The following is a 20,960-nucleotide window of genomic DNA, read 5'->3' as shown; positions in this document are numbered from 1 at the left end:
ACGGCAGCGTGAGTCAGAGGGTAGAGGGGCAGAGGCTCCAGCTGAGTCCCTGCAGGACTAGTCACGTGAAAGGGTTCGGGGGTCAACCGTGGAGGATGGATGCTGCGAGATGCTGTGAGCAGGGCAACACGGTCTCATTTTCACGACTGAATGACGAGGAGGGACTGCTGGCATTTGGGAGAGAGGTTGAGGGGACAGGGGACATGGAGAGATCATGCCCAAACCAAGGGCACCTAGGAGGTATAAAGTGAAGAGATCGCCCAAGAAAGACACCCAGATGGAGCATCACCCACCCCACGGGGAGGAGAGACAGGCTCTAAACAACTATGAGAGGTGAGATATATCAGGAAGTGATACGCAGCAGGGAGGAAAAATCAAGGAGTTGACCGAGCTGGAGATACGGGTGGAAATTAAACATGGGCATTGGATGAGCGGAGCTTCCGTGCATGATCAGGAGAGACCTCACCAGCACGGCGACGCTGAGCTAACACATGGGAAAGAGAGTGAACAGAACGTGTTGGACTTGGGAGAGACCATGGCGGTGGTTCATGACTGGGGTTGCTTTTGCCCCCGCGGGGAGTTGGGCTGTGTCTGCAGACATCGTGGCTGTCACGACCAGGATGGGGGTGGCTCTTGGTTTTGAGTGTGTAGACTCAGGGATGCTGGGAAACATCCCACAACACACGGGGCACCCTCCCCCAACCCCCGCAGCAGAGCTGTCCAACTGGAATTGTCCACAGTGCCAAGGTCGAGAAGCCCTAAACCGAGGGAGCAGCGAGTGTCCTGGGTCACTGCAGTGTGGGCGGAGGATCAGGGTCTGAACTGAAAATGTGGCGGTGGAGATAAAAGCAGCGATTGCAGCGGAAATACGTTTTAGGAGTTCCCTTGTGGCGCAGTGGGTTAAAGATCCCATCTTGTCACAGCAGAGGCGTGGGTCGCTGCTCTAGCACAGGTTTGATCCCTGGCCCAGGAACCTCCGCATGCCACAGTGTGGCCAGAAAAAGAAAAAAGGAAACTGTTTCAGGGTAGAATCCACAGAATTAGGACTTGATTAGACATGAGCTGTGGGGAGAAGGCTGGGTCCAGTGTGACGCTCGGCTTTCTGAGAAGCACAGCTGAGCAAATGGTGGTTCTGCCCACTATAGCAGGGGGACGCCTGGGAAGGGCCATGTTGGCTGATGTGCCTGATCCCCCAGGGCTTCCTTGTAACTGGTAGGAGTTCAATATCTGTTCAATGGCTGAAAATTGATTCTGAAGGTGTTTGAAAGTCCCAGGAGGAGGCATCAAGCTGTGCTCTCCAGGAATCCATCCCGTTGCAACATTTGCTTTTCTTCGCATCAATAATTAATGGAGATTTTCTTTTTACACATTTGTTTACTTGTTCATCCTCTGTCTCTTCCCTCTAGAACTAAGCTGGATGCCGGAGTGGAGTCTACCTTCCTGCTCACCTTATCCTCAAATCCTAGAACCACACTTGTCACAGAGGTGCTCTGGGCACATGATTGTGGAGTGAATGAATGGATGGATGGGTGGGTAGATGGATGAACGAATGGATGGATAGATGTGTGGGTGGGTGGATGGATGGACAGGATGGATGGGTGGGTAGATGAGTGGGTAGATGGACAGATGGGTGGACGGGTGGTCGGGTGGACGGGTGGATGGCTGCGTGGGTGGCTGGGTGGGTGGATGGATGGATGGGTGCATGCAGAAGAGAAACGTGTGTATGGGACTCAGCAGCTCCAGGAGGGAAATGGGAATGGTGAAGTCGGAGCAGTACATCTCCGAGCGAGGTGAGGATTATATTGGGGACGAAAAAGAGGAAAACCAGGCATGGAGACCAGACTAACCCTGGGAAACACCCAGGTTTAAATACGTGAAGTCGGAAGAAGGAAAACTCTGAAAGTTATTAAAGAAGGAACAGTCAGAGAGGTCCCTATTAAAAAAAAAAAAAATTAGAAAGTAAGGAAGGCACCTGGTAAGGAGAAGCAGCCACCAGGGCCGTGATCAGACAGCAAGGATGCTGTGGAACAGTGTGGTACAGCAAGGAAAGTGGGGTGCCAGGTTCACCTGCCAACCGGAGACCGCGGGTCCAATGAGAGGCTGATGCTAAGACTGTGAGGTCCTGTATCTGCAGCTCCTTATTTATGGCCATAACCCCCACCAGAAGCCGACCCTACAAGACCCTGCATGAGTCCAGACACAGCTGACTCTCCCCTCCCCGCTCTCCCCTCTGAGTCTTGGTCTCCTCCCCCACAGTGCCTCGGATGCAGCAGGCACCCAATAAATGCTTAGAGATGGGTAGACCCAGATCATGATGCGTTAAGGAAGCAAGGACAAGGCAAAGGATTAGAGAAAGCAAAAGTAACCCAGTCTCTACAAGTCTGATTATTTAAGGAAATAAAAGTGTACAGACACTAATTCTCCCAAATATTCCGTCAAACAGTCCGCATTCCTTCATCCTGTCGACAGAGATAAGCATCGAAAAATCTCATAAAAACGTCTTACGCAACCCGGGATAATCTTATAAGAACCGCAATTAGGCGGATATCCGCTCGCCACGTTCCGCACATCAGGCAATCTGCTCTGTAACACGACTTAATCTAATCCTCGCTGCAGCCCCGGCACATCGCAGCGTATTAGCCGAAGGAGACGCACCCGGATTTGTGTGCCTTGTATTCTGGACTCTCAGTGGAGGACCTGGCACTCGGCACATGCTTAGCATTTGCTGAAAGGAAGACTAAACCATTTTCACAAACGAAGAAAGTGGCTTTAGAGAGATTAAGCGCCTTGCCAGGAGTCGCCCAGCTTGTAAGTTAAAGAGCGGGCATCTCCAGCCTGCCTCCGAAATGCTACACGGAAGAGGGCACTCATTTCCTCCTGCCCTGCTGGCCGCTGGTGGGCTGACCCGGGGTCCAGGCCTCCGGGGACCTCGGCTTCCTGAGTAAAGACTCACCACCCACCCCTTTTCTGATGAGTGTCAGGATTTACCCCGTAGGCTCGTCCCCTCTCTCCAACTCTGGCTGCTGTGGACGATGCCGCTTCTCTCTGTAGCTGATGTTCAAACCGCTGAGCTTGACCCAAAGGCTCCTCTCGAACCGGGTGGGTCTGGTGCTGCCATCTTCAGGAGGAGAAACGAGACCCACCCCTGCCCAGGCGCGGTCTTTTGTTCTTTCCCAAGAATCCTGGGATCAATAATTCAAGGAAGTCATCTCCCATCCATCACCAGGTTTCACCTTCTCACAGATAAGAGATGATTTCCTGGGACTATTGATTTCAGGATTCTTGAGAAAAGAGCCAGTATCCCCATGTGTGTGGACGGGTGGAGGGCGGGGGAGCAGGGGCTGGAAACGGCTGTGCACGCGGGGCGCGGGTGGGGGTCGTTTTGAGTGTGTTTGAAACCATAAGCATTCACATGATCCTGTGTTTCATACACGCCTTGCAAGCCCTAACTCCGTATTAAAATTGCAGAACTCCTACTGCGAAGATCAAAGATTCCTTGTTATTTAATCACAGCGAAGCGCCTGTCCACGCAGTTCGTGAGAGTGCATCATCCTATAAGCCTGTTAAAAACGATATAGACAAAGTATAGAAAATGCTCTGCAGGGAACAGTCCAGTGCTGGTCCCTTTAGGGATGATTGAGATGAACTAATAGGTCTCTTTCATGTCTAATTTATATGATTCTAATTATGGAGTCATTTTCATTCCTGTGGTTATTCTCATCTGCCAACACAAATGTACTCGGTGGAGACCCAGCCATCCCACCCTCCCCTGGCAACTCTCTCTGGGGTCTTTTTTCAAACCGTGATATCAGTCCTTTTTAGGAGACATTTTGTAAATTTCAGACGGCTCCCAAGCAACAATGACCATTTCTTAGGGCAGGAGGATGTCCAAGAGGGAACTCCCTCTCTCAGACCAGCGGCATGAAAAGACCTGTGATGGGTCAAGAGACGGAAACGATACAGAACATCAAGCCAAAGGGTTGATGTCGCCCTGGAATCTGGGATTCTGTTCACTGGTCGGGACGGAATCCCACGTATCGTATTCACGTTCAATGTTTAAGCAAACGCCTGGTGTTATTGCAGAGAAGATAGAGTATGTGTTTCTGGATCCCCGTTGTCTGGTCGCTTTTGTCTCTACCAAGATGCAGTGGACTTCATCCCGGTCCAGGAAGAGTTTGCCCCTCTGGCTTGTGCTTAGGCTGGGCACGCAAGTGGGAAGCTGATGCCAACTCTGGAAGCTCTTAGGACAGATCCACTCAACCCAGGAGAGCATGCTCTGCAGAGAACTCCTGAAGCCTGCTGTTTTGCTCTTTGCTTCTGACATCGAACAGTAGAGAAGGATATGACAAGGGGAACAGACTTTAAGAAGCCTGGAGAACTCTCTGGGTATGTACCCAGGAGTGGGATTGAGAAGATACACGCACCCCAGCGTTCACAGCAGAAGTATTTACAGTTGCCAAGATGTGGAATCAAGTTCAGTGTCCATAGACAGACAAATGGATAAGGAAGGTGTGGTCCATATACACAATGGAAAACTATTCAGCTAGAAGAAAGAATGAAATCAGGCTCTTTGCAGCAACATGGATGGACCTAGAGATTAGCATACTGAGTGAATAAAGTCAGACATAGAAATACAAGTATCCTGCGATATCACTTATATGTGGAATCTAAGAAAAAACATACAGATGAACTTATTTACAAACCAGAAATAGGCCCACAGACATAGAAAATAAACATCTGATTACCAAAGGGGAAAGCAGGACAGAGATAAATTAGGAGTTTGAGATTAACATATACATATGACTATATGTAAAACAGATAACCGACAAGGACCTACTGAAAAGCACAGGGAGTAATACTCAGTCCGTATACTTACACATATGTGTATGTATTTATCTAGATACAGATATGTATTTTATACATATGTATGTGTAACTGAATCACTTTGAAACCAACACATCGTAAATCAACTACGCTTCAATATAAATGAATAAACACAAATGAAAATAAAGAGCCCAGAGCAGGCGACAGGTCATTTAGACATCTTATTCCAGATGTCATATCACTGGGCTGTGTTTCCCAGTGACCTGCAGGGCTTGGGCATGTCTGCGGTGGGTTTGTTTTGTCTTCGTCCCATTTTTCAACCCCGTGGTGCTCTGACATCCGCTGCCAAGATGCCCACGGGTACATTTTACTTGCGTCGCCTTTGTGTCTATTTAAGCATCTGTAGTTGTGCCACCCCCTTTCCTCTCTCTGCGTTTGATTTGCTCCAAAGATTTAAACAGTGGTGGCAGTGGTGGTGGCCTGGCAGACGTAAATATTCAGCTTTGAAAATCTACACTAATCAGTTTCCCTATGCCATCTGCATATTTTGGTTCTTAACGGATGAAATTAACTCACCAGGCAATCTTTACATACAGACTTTGATCGCTGGAGAATTTTTCAATAGTCTCCTGAATGATAGACTTTTTTTTTTTTACACAAAGGCGCTCCCTACAGATGGGTATTTTTGTCCAGATTTTGACCTACTGGAAAAGGAAAGAAAGCAAAATACCCCTGTAAAATAGTTTTAAGTGTGTTTAAAGTGTGCTGTGGCTCCTTGGGCCCATTAAAGCAGTCTTGTCTCAACAACAAAAGATGGAATCAACACACAACAGGGCTGGAATTATGCATGTCATTTATAATGAACCTCATTATACAAGGGGGTCCCGTTCTATTATGAAGCGCTGTGGTTTAAAATCTTATTGCTATTCAGCTTTGAACAATGACAAAGGAAGAAAAAAAACCATACCCCATGTCAGAGCTAATCTTTTTTAATGCTCACAATTTTGTGTTGCATGTATGTTTCCCTCCAAGAGAATTTCCCTGCCACGTTCAGCCCGCACTGCAGCGTGTTTATCCTTCATCTGACCCATGCTCAGTGTCTCTCTTTTACGTTTCCTGAGAAGAAAGAAAGATTTCCATAGAGCGTTTTGCTTCTAAGAAGTCACGACACGACCGCCATCCCCCCAGTCTAATCTGGCGTCGTATTTATAAACAATAAGGTCCATTTACCATTCCATATAAGCCTCTAATTCCATCAGCAGTGTTTATGTGACTCCTTGACAGAATTATAGCTGGGCGTGCGTTATGTGACCCAGTGCGAGGTCCTAGCTGTTGCACGGCTCCTGGGTTTAATAAGACTATTTGCCAGCAAACCCCGCTAATAAAAACGCAGGGGAGATTCCGTTTGGTGCAGGCACATTTTGAGGCGTTTGGGGGCTATGATTTTTAAGCACCAACTCATAAATTTCAGAATATGGTTTTAAATGCCTGAACATTTCATCCTGGTGCGGCTCCTGTTTCTAATATAACAGCCTGGGGGCTACACGTGTCTACACGGAACAGTTTACCTGGGGTGTTTGTCAACATCATTCTACGTATCTGCACTGAGAGGAGAGTCACGTTAGGTCTGGGAAGAGACTGGAAAGAAAGAGGAGAAATAACCTTTGTTCTGGAAGAGGCGTTTGTTGTGTTTACGGAGGCAGGGAAACTGCGAGTTTAAGTCAGGAACACTTCAAAAGGCTGATCAGTTACCTGAAAATGGATACAGAAAAGGGTGGCACTGGGATTTTCCAGCAGTTTTTTCCCTTCCCTTCCTCCCCCTCCCTCCCCTCCGGTCTGAGGTGGAGAAGATGATACTTAAGTTTGGATGCTGGCTGCGTTGTTTACCAGCTGACCGAGGGCAAGGGATTTCACATCCGCGAAGGCTCATTTTCCTCATCTGTGGAGTGAATGGAATTAAAGGCCCCCTGCACGTGTCCGTGGTTCGAATTTTACCCACGGGAGATGTACGAAAAAATCACAACCCTCCGTGCAGAACAACCTCTCAAGAAATGTTAGCTTTTCTGTTCAACTTATACCCAAATTTTAAAAATGGATTTTATTGAAGTGTAGTTGACTTACAATGTTGTATTAGTTTCTGCTATACAGCAAAGAGACTCAGTTTTATATGTATAATTTATGTATTCCTTGTCGTATTCTTTTCCATGATGGTCTATTTCAGAATATTGACTAGAGCTGCCTGGACTCTGCAGTAGGACCTTGTTGTTTCTCCCTTTTTTATGTACTAGGCTGCACCTGCGAACCCCAAACTCCCAGTTCTTCCCTCCCAGCACCCGCTTCCCCTTGGAAATTTCAAGTTTGTTCTCTATGTCTGTGGGTCTGTTTCATAGATAAGTGCATTTGTGTCATATTTTAGAGTCCACATACAAGTGACATCAGAGGGTATTTGTCTTTCTCTGTCTTACTTCACTTCGTATGAGAATTCAACTTACACCCATTTGAATGAAACAAGCGAGAGTGTGGAACCGAAACTTGTTCTGTGACGAGCAAGGAACACTCTGTGTTAAGGGCTGTCGGAATCCCTGTCGCAACAGCCATCAGAGACCGGCGGGAGGGGATGCTGGTGCCAAAAACAGACGGGGACCATTCGCTCCACAACCGTCTCGCCACACAAACATTTATGGAAACACAGGAAACTGTTGGGTCACAAAAAGGTAAAGGGCACCCGTACCCCCATACCAGAGATGAACCCTGAAAGCACCAGGCTTAGTGAAAGATGCCAGTCCCAAAAGACCCTAGGTTGGGTCCATGATGGTTTATCTCAAATATTGAAGAGAGTTCCCTGGGCTGTACAGCAGGACCTTGCTGTTTATTTCTTCTATATATACTAGTTTGTCCCTTCTTTATAGACTATTTATATGAAATGCCCAGAGTCAGCACATCCATAGACAGAAAGCAGACAAGTGGTTGCCAGGAGCTGAAGTGGGGCGGGGGCGGGAGGGAAGCCAAGGAGCCAGAGTTCTGGGGTCCTGGGTTTCTTTTTGTGGAGAGGGCGATTGGATGGCTAATTTCTTGAGTGTGTCATGCATGGTGTGATGCATACACAGCTCAGGAACTATGCTAGGAACCGCACACTGTACACAAAAAGAGCGGATTTTACTATGTGAATTATATCTCAATAAACCTGTTACAGAAGCTGGATAATCAGAGCAGGGCCATGGTCAGAGTTCGGAGGTTCTAAGTAGACAACTTTCCATGGTTTGATAACCGATGAATGATTTCAAGGGTTCTGGGGAATGTATTCCATAGAAATAAATTTGAATAGCACCCCCCCATGCATGCCTACACACACAGACAGACAGACACAGACACACAGACACACAGACACACAGACACACGCAGGAGATGTGCATGGTAATATTTCTGAAAGGCAGAAAGTGTCTGCGAGTCCAGAGCTAATATGTGTCTCGGGAGTGAAAATGGGAATGAAATGTGAGAGTCACGGAAAATGCTGACTCTTTCCTCAGAAACTGCCCCTCACTCTTATTTGCTGGCAAAAAGCTCCCAGTAAAGCGAGACAACAAAAGAAGGCAAGTTCAGGTGACACCATGGCTCATTTTGATATGATACAGTGTTTGAAAAATGAAGCCTCCTGGAAATTTGTATCAAGAGAATGTTGCTAGAGTGAAGGGAAACACTCAGAATGAATCGCCAGAATTTTCAGCACTATTTAATAGTTAGAGATGGTTGTCTGTTTTAGCCACTAAATATTAAATAGAACTTCAAAAAAGATTAATATCAATAAGAGGGTTTTATTGAAAACCAGAGTGATGGGCCCTGTTATCACAAAACTTTGATCTTTTCAAATGAGACAGTAAATAAAAGTGAAGCTGTTTCTTGATCTGTACAGGAAAAAGGTACAAATCAAGGGTGTAAAATTTCATTCATTATTGATGGCAAGGGTCCACATAGAACCGTTTTAATAATTTCACGTGAAATTCAATATTTTTGAACTTGATAATGTTTCCTCGTGATCTTGGGAGCTGCTGCAAGGAATATTATCTGAAAAGCAAACCTAATTCTCAGTACATGGGGAAAAAATATTTTAAAGAGAAAGGTTTGCAATAAAATCTTATTGGACTTTGTACAGATGTTATCCAGATAAAGCTATGGAGAAAAATCTGAAGTTTCAACCACAGTTTAGAAACATACACACTTAAATTTGGCAACATCAAAGCCACAATGTGCTCTAAAAGGTATAAATTAATGCAGTCGCTTTCCTGTTGGTCCAGATAAATCTTCTACTTGTACCGTGAAGGAACCCTGGAGGAAATTAAATAATCTGAAAAGACTGGGATCAAAGGAGGGAAACTGGAAGGTAGTTTGGACATTAACAGTAGTGTATTAGGGCTACGGATGCAAAACAAATTCGAAAATTACACCAAAAATTTTACATTCAATTTAATAGTAATTGAATGCGGAACAATTAAACATTAGAAAATAATTCTTTCTGAAAATTGACTTTCCTAAAACTCATTCTGAAAAACATGTTACTTTCTTTGGCTTAACAATAGGAATGTGGAGTTCCCACTGTAGCTCAGTGGGTTAAGCATCTGACATAGTATCTGCGAAGATGTGGGTTCGATCCCTGGCCTCGTTCACTGGGTTCAGGATCCAGCATGGCCGAAAGCTGGGGCACAGGTCGAAGACGTGGCTAGGATCCGGTGTTACTATGGCTGTGGTGTAGGCCGGCAGCTGCAACTCCGCTTCGACCCCTAGCCTAGGAACTTCCATATGCCGCAGGTGCAGCCCTAAAAAGAAAACAAAAACAAAAACAATAAGCACGTGTTTTCCGTCATGAAGGCTGATCTCTTCCTACAACTCTCCTTGGATTGAGAGGGATGTCGGCAGTAAAATTAAGTCAGCGATGGGTGGGACACGCCAACAAAGGTGTTTATGACATTGATAGCAGAGACATATATGTTAAACTATATGTTAAACTCAGACTGTATAAGGGAGGCTTAAACGCTGCTGGTGAAAAAAAATCTGAGCGTGTAAGCACTGGGCATCAGGACAGATAATATGGATGACGATATAAATTCTCTGCTTCCTGAGGCCGTAAGGCATCTGATGCCCGTCCAGTGAACTGTCGTCTTTTTGGAAAGCACGTGCGGTACCTCCGTCACATCACGACCCACTGCATCGCCAGTGACCCTGTGCTCACAGATCGCAATTCCTCAACTGTCAACAAAGAGTTTGGAAATCAGTATGATGCTGTTAGAGAAAGTTACGCTAAAATATCACATGGGACACACTGGAACTGTGTGCTGCGTAGTTTGATTTAATTAGTTCATGATAAAGGGAGATTATTTTTCCTTTTTGGTTCGTATGTTGATTCACATATTTACGATTTATGTGATCCTAACAGCTGTTACAATTTGCAGCATCAGGAGCTCCCACCACGGCACCCCAGGTTAACTGTCCAACTGAGGCAGCGCAGCCCGCCGTGGAGGTGAGGGTGCGATCCCTGGCCCAGCTCAGTGGCTAAAAGGATCCAGTGCTGCCACAGCTGGGGTGCCGGGTGCAGCTGCAGCTCAGATTCAGTCTCCGGCCCAGGAACTTCCATTTACCCTGGATGTAGCTATAATAAAATAAAATAAAATAAAAACTACCATTTTTCCCAAAAGGACATAAAATGACTTCAATAAATAGCTAAAAATTCAGAAAACTGAATAAAGTCTTTGTTTTTTTTTGTTTTTGTTTTTGTTTTTTTCAAAATTAGCTTCTATTGCAGGTTGAGTGCAACACCATTCAAAGTCCCCATGGGAAATTTGAGGTGGGGGGTTATAGGCAAAGTGATTCTGAAGCTTATTGATAAGATCAGCCCCATGAAACTGGAGAGTACAATTTTGAAAAAGAAGTAACGAGATGCCTTTCCGTCCAGGCACAAAGCTTTGATAGACAAGTCACTTTGGGCCTCCCGAATGGATCGATGGATTGAATAGATGGATTAGAAACACAGTGACATATTGCAACAGCCATAAATAATAAAAAACAGCATCATGAAGTTATGGGGAACAGAAGGATTGCATATTACATTATTCTGAAACAATGTAATATCCTTGGGGAAAACAAAAACAAAAACAAGTCAGAATCTACCCTTACATATGGTGGGAACCTTAGGGGGGTTTTCTCTGTCCTCAAGGTGGTCAAGAATTTTACAGTCAAAGCAACAGAAGAAAGTGTTGGAAACAATTGATGCAGTGAACCAGAGCGTCTCTATTCCGCAAATCAGCAGAAATGAAACGAAAAGGCAGCGACGACCCAGGAAGAACTGCCACAAACAGTCAAGACCACAGGTTCGTGTCCTTTATGCAGAAAAACAAGGCATCGATCCATTAATGGGACAATAAACATTGGAGAGAAGTTTGCCCAGAATGTGAACAGGTACTTTATTCAAGGACAAGCTGATAACTACTTTATATTAAATCATTTTACCTTTGCTTTCCAATTTACAACATTTTTCTATCATGTTGTTTAGATTTTCTTTTCCCCCGAGGATGCTTATAAAATCTGGGGTGGTTTGCTGTGTTTTCCAAGGTAAAGTTACTGTTCTTCCCCCTTTGTAATTAATAAGTATCACATGGAGAATTTGGGATTATGTAAATACCTTGTTTCTCATTATATTTTGGGGTATTCCTTTTAGCATCCTGTGATGATTTTTGCCTGAAACAATGTTCACCGTGGTGTTTGCCAAGTGGGGTTTTTCTTCCTTCATTCCTTTCTGTATTTGTTATATTTGTTATTTGCTATATTTGAATTCTACTGAAAGGTCGTCTTCTCATTGGTGGAGAAGCCTGGAAGGCACCACCACCTACGGTGTTTGCCAAATGGTGATTTTCTATTTCTGTCTTTCCTTGGACGTGTCGTCATTGGGATTCTACTGGGAAGACAGATGTTTTCATCAGCGGAGAAGCCAGGCAGAAACCACGGTAACCAAATGATGAAAGTTAACGTCAGCAGCCACGGGGCAAGTTGGCATGTTTCTAGGTGGGACGCGAAGAGGACAAACCTGAGATGCAGGTATGAGGAAGTGCAAGAAAACCAAAACAGAGAAACATCCATGTAAAATAACTGGCCGCTAGTCCTCCAAAATACCCAGATGGAAAGAAGTTGATGAAACACGGCCTCTAGGTGTAAGCACCTTGAGATTGTGAATTTCATCCTGGGCCAGAACATGCGCATTAATGGATCAGCTGGTGAATTTTGAATGAAACGCGTTAGATAACAGTACTATATCAATGCTATTTTTTCCTAGTTTTTATATATGCAGTATGGTTCCTTAAACTGTTACCCTAAGGGGGGACCGGGAGGAAGGATAGATAAAGAATTCTTTGTGGTGTTTTTGCAACTTTTAATGTTTAGCAATTATTTCAAAGTGAAAACTTAAAAAAAAAATGAAAAGGAAATGAACGCCTATTTTTTTTTTGGAAAAAAGTTTATCGAGCCACTTCAGGACACAAGAGTATTTCAGCATGTCTCCATTTACACGTGTGTAACTGCCCTAAAGAAAGAATCAGAGTTGCAGGCAAAAAACACATTATAAAAATTTTCATAACAGTATTTTTCCTTTGATGCAAATGCAGTATACTTATATAATGACTGCCATAAAAACAACAAAAATTGTGTTTAAACAGGATTTGATGGCATGATACTTGGGAGCTTGGTGGGGCTCCCAGCGAAATCCTAAACCAGATCAAAAGCCTCAGGAGACCTCTTATCTAAAGATAAAAAAATAGGTTGGCAGTGTTCAGGTCTATTTCATTATTAAACAGGTCTACTGCTAAGCTGTTGTGTTCGGAGAAGACCTGTGACTGTAAAAAGTATCAGGCACCTGGAAGAGAGAAAGGGTGGCTGCTCAGACCTCACGGTGGCCATTCCGGGCTTTGGAAACTTCTGGATAAAGACTGATTGATACACACACACACACACACACACACACACACACACACACACACACCCTGTACAAACAGCCTCTAAGCAAAGTACCTGCTGATGACGACACCACGTTGTCCAAGAAATTGAACCATTTAACCATTAGACGTGGAACTGTTTTGTGATACCAGGGCAGGTGGCAGTATATCTGCTCCTCTCAAGCCTGCACCTGCTTCTAAGCCTTTGGAGGTTCTACTCACCCCCCAACCCCGGTCCCACCAGACATGGCGGGCTCCCTGCCTTTTCTTTCCTGTTGATCTAAAGCTCAAATTTCCAATGAAAACTGGTACCCCAATCCACCAGGCCTGGCCCTTGACCTGTCAAAGGAGGGGATGGTGGAATTTAGAAAACCCCTCCTCAGGACAGAACAATTATTAAAATGGCCCATGAACTGAGACGTGTCAACCAATCACTGACCCCTCTGAGCCTGAGGTGACCACACACTTTGTCTTTCTCAGAGTGTCTTATGGAGGAGTAAGCGCCATTGTGATTGTCAGAAGCTGCATCTTTTTTCTGAGCATCTCTGAAGAAAGTCTTCGTTTCCTCCAGGCAGCTGTGTACTGGGGAGACTATAGCAGCTCCTTCACCAATGAAAACCCAAGAACCCAATGCGTTCATATTTACATGTTTTCTAGCTATTCCTCCCATTTCTATTGCACAGGAACAAACAGAACTGGAAATAAATAAGACACACTGGTCTATCTAGATGATGGTATGGCGAGAAACCCTTACTTTCTTCTTTTATGCTATTATATTTTTTGGCAAGTTATTATTTACTTTTGATGATCAAGAAAAGAATTTTTAAGTGACCAGATTCATAATTGGTGATAATACACCAGGTTACATTGGGGATGAATGAGATGAGTCTACAGAAATCCATCATTTCTGTAGGTGCTCAAAATTCTTTCATGAACTTTGATCTTTTCTTTTCTTCTCTTCTCGTCTTGGCTGCGCCTGTGGCATAAGGAGGTTCCCAGGCGAGGGGTCCAATCGGAGCTGCAGCTGCCGGCCTGCACCATGACCATAGCAACACCAGATCCGAGCCTCATCTGTGACCTACACCACAGCGGGCAGCAACGCCAGCTCCCTAATCCACTGATCGAGGCCAGGGATCAAACCTGCATCCTCACAGACACTGTGTCGGGTTATTAGCCTGCTGAACCATAGCGGGAACTCTGATAAACTTTGATCTTTGGAGGCACTCATAATTATGTTATGTTAGCTTTTGCAGCTTTTCTGAATCCTGCCATAGCCTTGCCTTACCTTTTATTCAACAACGCTGCTTCTTGACAATGTATGAGATTTCACGTGCATCTGTTAAAAGACGTCTTATACAATAAAATTGCTCTTTTCTTTGGAACATCTGTCTCCCTTATGTGGCAGTTATAGGGCAATTTTCTGGGAAATTTATTATTAAAACAGAAGAAAGGAAAGAAATCTCAGGATAAATTATGGAGTACATGTTGTGTAAGCCACGAGTAAAAGGTACGATGACCTAACGTGGGAATTCTGGAAAGGCTTTTTTTTTTTAATTAAAGTTTCTTTGTTTTCATGCAAATCATTCGAGTTCATTTTTTTGCCTCAGTTTCTCAGGATGTGATCAGTTTGCATACATGTTCTAAGACAGTCAAGCAGGAGTGAATATTTGGAAATTTTAAAAATATTATGATATCCACATCCTTTCAGAAATTGTCAGTTAAATTGCTATTTTCTTCAAGACACCATAACAGGTGCCAAATTAAAAGGCAGTTTCTACAAGAAACTGTTTTGTATCCTGGAGCTTTCATTTTATTAGACAGGAATTACAGCAACTACCCAAGAATTTGCTACTTGGAAGAACTGGGCAGAGACTGTGATTAAATGTTTCTTCCTTCCTTCCTTCCTTCCTCTCTGTCTCTCTCTTGCCCTCTTTCTCACATACACGCACAAGCACGCACACGCACACACACGCAGTTGAATGCCAGCAAAGTGCAAAACACTATTCGGGTGAAGAATGACACTTTCGATGTGTTTCTTATGCAGATTTGATGGAAACCAGGGTGTGTGTTTAGTCTGCGAACGAAGACGTGACAGTCTCTCCTGTTCTTCCCAACTTGCCGCGTGATCCTGCGTTCTCTCCATACCTGCATTATTGTTATATCATCATCATCATCATTCAGATCAAAGCCAAAAACTCAAATGACTTCACGTTAGGGCCTGCAGGGGTCGGAGGCTAAACCGATCAAACCGAGGATGACCTGTACAGATGTGAAAAAGCCAGCTGAGAAGGTGAGCAGGTTGGAGGGCTCCCCAGAAGAGACACTTCCTGCCCCCGGGGAGCAGGTCAGGGCATTCAAATGTACGCACGTGGACCACTCGCAAAACAAGCGCGAATTTTCAAAATTAATTTCGCCAATGTAGGTAAGCAAGTACACACACCAGAGCAGGCTGGGCTATCTTTTTTGAGTGCTTTCCTGACATAGAGGAATGAAGTAGTTTACTCTTTTTTTTTTTTTTTTTTTTTTCTCTAAATAAGGAAGAAAACATCGCTCTTGGAAATGCATCTTCTGAGAAAAAGAAATGAGTTCCACGGAGTAGGGCTTTATTTTTAGCTCGCTCTGAGCCACCGTGAGACTTACGCAAACTATCTCTTCAAAATGTACCTTTGGGGGAAGATGAGTTCGTTCTGTGAAATGAGAGTTTATGTTTAGTTCCAAGTGAAGAGGCCATTGTTTCTTTTTCCAGAGAGATCCTTTAAAAAGCCCGAGTTCGGGATTTTTTTGGCTAAGTACAATGAAAACTAAAATAAAACTCCTTCACTTAATGCACAATCCAAAAAGGCAGGTTATTTGTCCCGCCGGTGTCTGATCTGGAAAATCTGTTAGCCACGGGGTGTTTTAGTTCTTTGAAGATTTCATTATAGCCAGTAGAATAACACAGCACAGAAAGAAGGCACACGGAACACGCGGAGCACGCAGCACATAAACTTTTATGGAGCTAATTCCCTTCATTAAATAGCAGAAGCCCTTTTGAACTGCTGGGTTAACACCTGCAGAGTAATAAGCTTCGCGTGGATTATAATATTTCTATTTGATGTTTAATGGTTTTTGGAATCTCTGGGCACATCTAAGGTTTGGATGTTTTTGGTTAAATCTGGTGCATTTACAGCCAGGCCTAATTGGGACCAGGGAACCGCTGAAGAAGTGTTTTAAAGCAGCCTGGCTTCATCCCTGCCTCTGTCTTTGTGACCAGTCTGCTTCCCAAAGAGGAAAAGCATGTTCACCATTTGCAAGCGAACGGCTCTTTCACAGATAACCGTGCAGCTGGAGCCTTCGCTTGCAGCCAGCCGCTGGCTGGTGGGAAGGGCCAACTGGTCTGCAGGGTGAAGGGACAGATGATGCAGTGGCCGGGACGGCAGTTGTGCCTCTTGCAGCGTTTCAGCAAGGGGTGCCTTTGGAATTTAAACCTTTTGAAAGGAAGCGTCGGCAGGATGTCGCAGCGAGCTTGGGGTGTTGGGGACAACAGCGGAAACAGACGGTCCCTCCCTGTCTCGGCGGAATGGTACTGTCCCAGACGGAAAGGTCTCACAGGCCAGACAGGCAGTGCAGCACCGCAGTGCGGAGCGTGCCCCGCTGCCCCGTGTGAGGCGGGGACACAGGCAGACGCCGCCTGCCTCCTCGGGGTAATTAGCAGGCCCCGGCCCAGCCGACAGCCTGGGCCGTGCGCGTGCACGAGTGTGTGTGCGCGTGTGTGCGCGCGCGCGTGCATGTGATTCTCTGCACCGGACTCGTGTTCTTGCACACGAATGTAGGCAAGCCCCGAGCAGAGCCGATTCCCCAGAGCTGCGGAAATGCCACGAATGCAGAGAAAATGATCCTGAGACAGTGTCCCTATTTTCTTTTCAAACCAGTTTGCAGGCTCAGAATCCAAAACCTCAGAATTCCAACAATGATGTAAAGCAACCTCTCAGCTGTACTCGGATTTTGCGTTCAGGAGAAAAATGGTTCAGAATGAGTGTGACAGGGAGGGGTATATTTTTAAATCCTGGTAAATTTCACATTTAGAAAAAAACAAAACAAAACACCTTTTTCTCTTAGCCTTTACACCTGGCTCGCAGCCACAGACCACCACGACTGTTTGGCGTCCCTGTCGGGGGTGGGGGTCCTGCTCACCTGCCATCCGGGTACCCCTTTATCATCCAAGCAGTTGTTGGGCGTTCGGAGACCCAGCACAGAGCCTGGGAGAATTTGGGGTACATTTAATTCTTAATGTCCTGCCTTTTCTTAGACACACCCTTGCTGAAGACGGCAGAGAATAGCACTTTAGACCCCTTTTTGATATTTTTCTGCTCGAAGGAGCACAGCCAAAGGCACTTGGCTTTAAGCAACTGAAATGCTCTGCTTTGGACATGGAGGAAAAAAAGCCACAGTTTATCTCAGCGCTGAGCCTGATCGGTGCCTAGGAAATGATGAAAATTGCCTCCTCTGCTTGCAGACCAGTGCAATGAATTGCCTTTGTCTCGAGATTACACAGATTTAAGAAACAGTGCCTAAAATAAGGCTATGGAATCCAGCCAGAGTCCCAAAGATGTTCAGCACGTCACTTGAAACATGATAGAATTTCAGAATATAAGAAAGTGGATATTTCTGTCACTGCTTTCTCCAGGTGCAATTTAATTTTTTTTTAATTAAAAAAAACTTTATTGAAGTTTAGTCGATTTCCAATGTTGTGTTCATTTCTGCTGCACAGCAAAGTGATTCAGCTGTACATACACAGGTATCCCTTCCCATGTAGGGTACCACAGAGCACCAGGTAAAGTTCCCTGTGCAATACAGCAGGTCCCTGTTGACCATCTGCTCCATATGCCACCGTGTGGATGTGCCAATCCCAAAGCCCCAGACAATCCCTCCCTTTCAGTTTTCCCCTTCCGTAAACCATAAGTTTGTTTTAAAGTCTCTGTTTGAATCTTAATGAATCTGCCGAAAGATACCTTGAAGGAAACTCTTCAGCAGCTGTCTTTTTTTTTTTTTTTTAAACAGTGTTGTGCCAATTTCTGCAGTAAGCAAAGTGATCCAGTCATAGGTATAGACGCGTTCTTTTTCTTACATTATCTTCCACCGTGACCTTTCCCAAGAGACTGGATACAGTTTCCTGTGCTATCTGTCCTTGTTTAAAAGAGTTATTCTCTTGAGAGTTCCTGCTGTGGCTCAGCAGAAACAAACCCGACTAGGATCCATGAGGATGTGGGTTTGATTCCTGGCCTCGCTCAGTGGGTTAAGGATCCAACACTGCCATGAGCTGTGGTGAAATTTGCAGACATGGCTCAGATCCCGAATTGCTGTGGCTGTGGCGTAGGCTGGCAGCTGCAGCTCCGATTTGACTCCTAGTCTGGGAACTTCCATATGCCATGGGTGCGGCCTTAAAATGACCAAAAAAAAAAAAAAAATCGTAAGATGACTTATTTTAAACAAAGAGATTATGTACTGCTGGGCAGGAGCAAACGCTTCCTCCTGGCGCCCATCCTCCCAGGGTTTCTTGTCCGGGGAGGATACCCCCCCACCCCCCGGCTGCTCCTTTCCAAACTCCTTCTCAGACTCCACTTTCGGTGCAGCCCAGGGTTCACTGTTCCCCGGGTCCATCTCTGGGGCTCTGTGTTATGCCCCCAGTGCCACCCCTGGCTGCCTCTACAGCCGCATGGCCAGCCCGGCCTCCTGCCCACCGCCGTCCCCTCTGTAGAATCCCTAAGGCATGTCACAATGTCACCTGAAGCTTGACTTTCGAAGCTGAATTCACCTGCTTCGCCTGACTTCTTTCTATCACAGATTCCCGTCTTCGTCCCTTGAAGCTGCCCTCCAATGAAGGACTTCAGCCTGAAACCTGACTGTCCCTCCGCATCCGCCCTCCTCAGCACCGCCAGCAAGTCCGTCCATGCCACCTGCCAGAGGGCTCTCAGGCCTCCCCCGGCCCAGCCTCGGGATGCCTCTTCCTGGACTCCATCCCCACCTTCATTCCCTACCAGCTCATCTTCTCTCAAGGCTGCCAGAGGGACTTCTTGAAAAAAACAAAGCGCGTCTTCTCATTCCTCTGCTTCAGATCTTCCCGTGGCCCCCGACTGCCCTGAGCTGCATTCAGACTTTACGGTCCAGCCAGCAAATTAACCTCATCTTCTAACCCTCGACTTCCTGAGCCTTCAGGTCAGGGAAGCCCGGGCTGTCTCTGCACCGAGTCCTGTGTCTTTAACATCCCAACCGTGAATGCAGCCTCTTTCCCGGAATGCCCTGCTTCCATTACCCACTTGACAAAATTCCAGCTTCTTACTTCAAAACTCAGATCTATTGCCACCTTCTCCAAGAAAACGCACTTGAGCCCGGTAAACTGCATTGGGAACCTGTTCGGTCTGTCCTGCATGAAGCATTGCCTTCGGCCATTACAAGACGACAGTGAACAGGTTTTGGAAACATTAAGGGGCCAAATGTGACTCCTCATTGTAAATTTCTGGATATGCCACGTCTTTCCTAAGGTTTTGTTTTCTAAGCAGTTGTCCCATATTTAGAGCATCTCAGGCCTAAGGGAACCAAGGTGATATGGCCATGCAATAGAACTTTAAATTGTTAGGCAGGAAGCTAAAGTTGAATTTTAGATAGAATTGTTGGACAGGAAGGCCTCCCACTGAAGTAAAAAGCATGGGTCTTAAGAGAAGGTAGTATGCGGGCGGTTCCCAGGGCAGCTGCGCCTGTCCAGGTGACTCCGATCAGATCATTCAAAGTCTTCATCCGTAAAACATGTCTGTAAAGCTTGTATATAAAATACCTACATGGCCATCTCTTTGGGTGGGATGTGGGGTGTCTTAAAGACATCAGCATCCATTAACATTATAAGTAACTATACTTCAATAAAATAATTTTAAAAAATAATAAGTCTAGGAGTTCCCGTCGTGGCACAGTGGTTAACGAATCCGACTAGGAACCATGAGGTTGCAGGTTCGACCCCTGGCCTCGCTCAGTGGGTTAACGATCCGGCGTTGCCGTGAGCTGTGGTGTAGGTTGCAGAGGCAGCTTGGGTCCCGAGTTGCTGTGGCTGTGGTGTAGGCCAGTGGCTCCAGCTCTGATTAGACCCCTAGCTTGGAAACCTCCATATGCCACGGGTACAGTCCTAGAAAAGGCAAAATAATAATAATAATAATACAAATAAGTCTACAAAAATGAAGAAAAAAAAAAGAAAGAAAGAAATCAAGAAATCAACACCCACTTGTGGCCACTCTCAGCTTAAGAATTTCTTATTCCTGACAAACAGTGCATCTGATCTCAACTTTTTTCAGCAGATTCTCAGTTTTGTTGGGTGTTATTCTTCAAATAGCTAAACCTCTTTGTGTCTCTTTTACTTTGTGTCTAAATCTGGCAGCTGTAGGTTGTTATAATAAGTATTTTTTAACTTAATATTAGTGGTCTGTGATGCCTAGTTGCATGTTTTGGAATTAAATCAATGTTTAGAAACAGTAACCAATAATATTGAACCAGTGTGTGTCTCTTAAAATCTTAAGATTCAGTGAAACAGTCAGTAATGCATACAGAATGTCTTAATCTGACAATTCAACATTTCTTTTCCTTTGAGGCTGATCTATTCTACACTTAATTACCAATAATTTCCCACCAGGTATGATATGATAAGAAGTAAATGTCAATAATTTGTAATCGTGTAAGACAGTTTAATTTTTCCTTTAGAGAGATTTATTTCTAACTGTTTCTCTGGTGTGTAGCAGTTGAAATATTAGATAATGGATTTTTATTGATTTTAAGCTGAACAGGGACGAGGTACGAAATACATTTCCATAACTCTGACGGTCATGAGACTCAGAGTGTATTGATTGCATTGATGTAACACATTTGTTCGTTTAGAACATTAACCTCATGAGAAGAGAAAATGCACTCCAGCAGGTAGATGTGGCCTGTTGCACTGGAAGGGGTGGGGGGAGGGAGGGGGGGAAGGGGGGAGGGAAGGAGGGAGGGGGACGGGAGAGGAAGAGGGGGAGGGGGCGGGGAGAGAGGAAGAGGGATCTTTTAACCCACTACAGCAGGTGGTCCGGGAACAAACCTGCGTCTCTGCAGAGCCCTGATCTGCAGCCGTCAGATTCTGAACTTCTGAACCCACTGCACCACAGCAGG

At 45.2% G+C, this 20,960-nt stretch overlaps 1 long non-coding RNA gene across 2 annotated transcripts; it reads left to right on the top strand.

Annotated features, from left to right (window-relative positions):
- Positions 1–10,939: 10,939 nt before the first annotated feature.
- Positions 10,940–20,291, top strand: LOC106507944 (uncharacterized). 2 transcript variants are annotated; one of them, XR_014820122.1, is made up of 4 exons: positions 10,940–11,271; positions 11,780–11,907; positions 14,842–15,087; positions 18,621–20,291. It is a non-coding gene; the product is annotated as an uncharacterized LOC106507944 (long non-coding RNA). The 2 variants fall into 2 exon arrangements; XR_014820121.1 differs by lacking the exon at positions 18,621–20,291 and adding an exon at positions 15,335–17,508 and having other exon boundaries at positions 10,943–11,271; positions 14,842–15,219.
- The last annotated feature ends 669 nt before the right edge of the window (positions 20,292–20,960 follow it).

This window comes from Sus scrofa, chromosome 11, assembly GCF_054392235.1.
Source record: "Sus scrofa isolate SSC_HxYL_T2T_F1_AM1 chromosome 11, Sscrofa_HxYL_maternal_Yorkshire_Landrace_v2.0, whole genome shotgun sequence".
Lineage (NCBI taxonomy): Eukaryota > Metazoa > Chordata > Mammalia > Artiodactyla > Suidae > Sus > Sus scrofa.
This window is presented reverse-complemented; position numbering and strand designations above follow the sequence as displayed.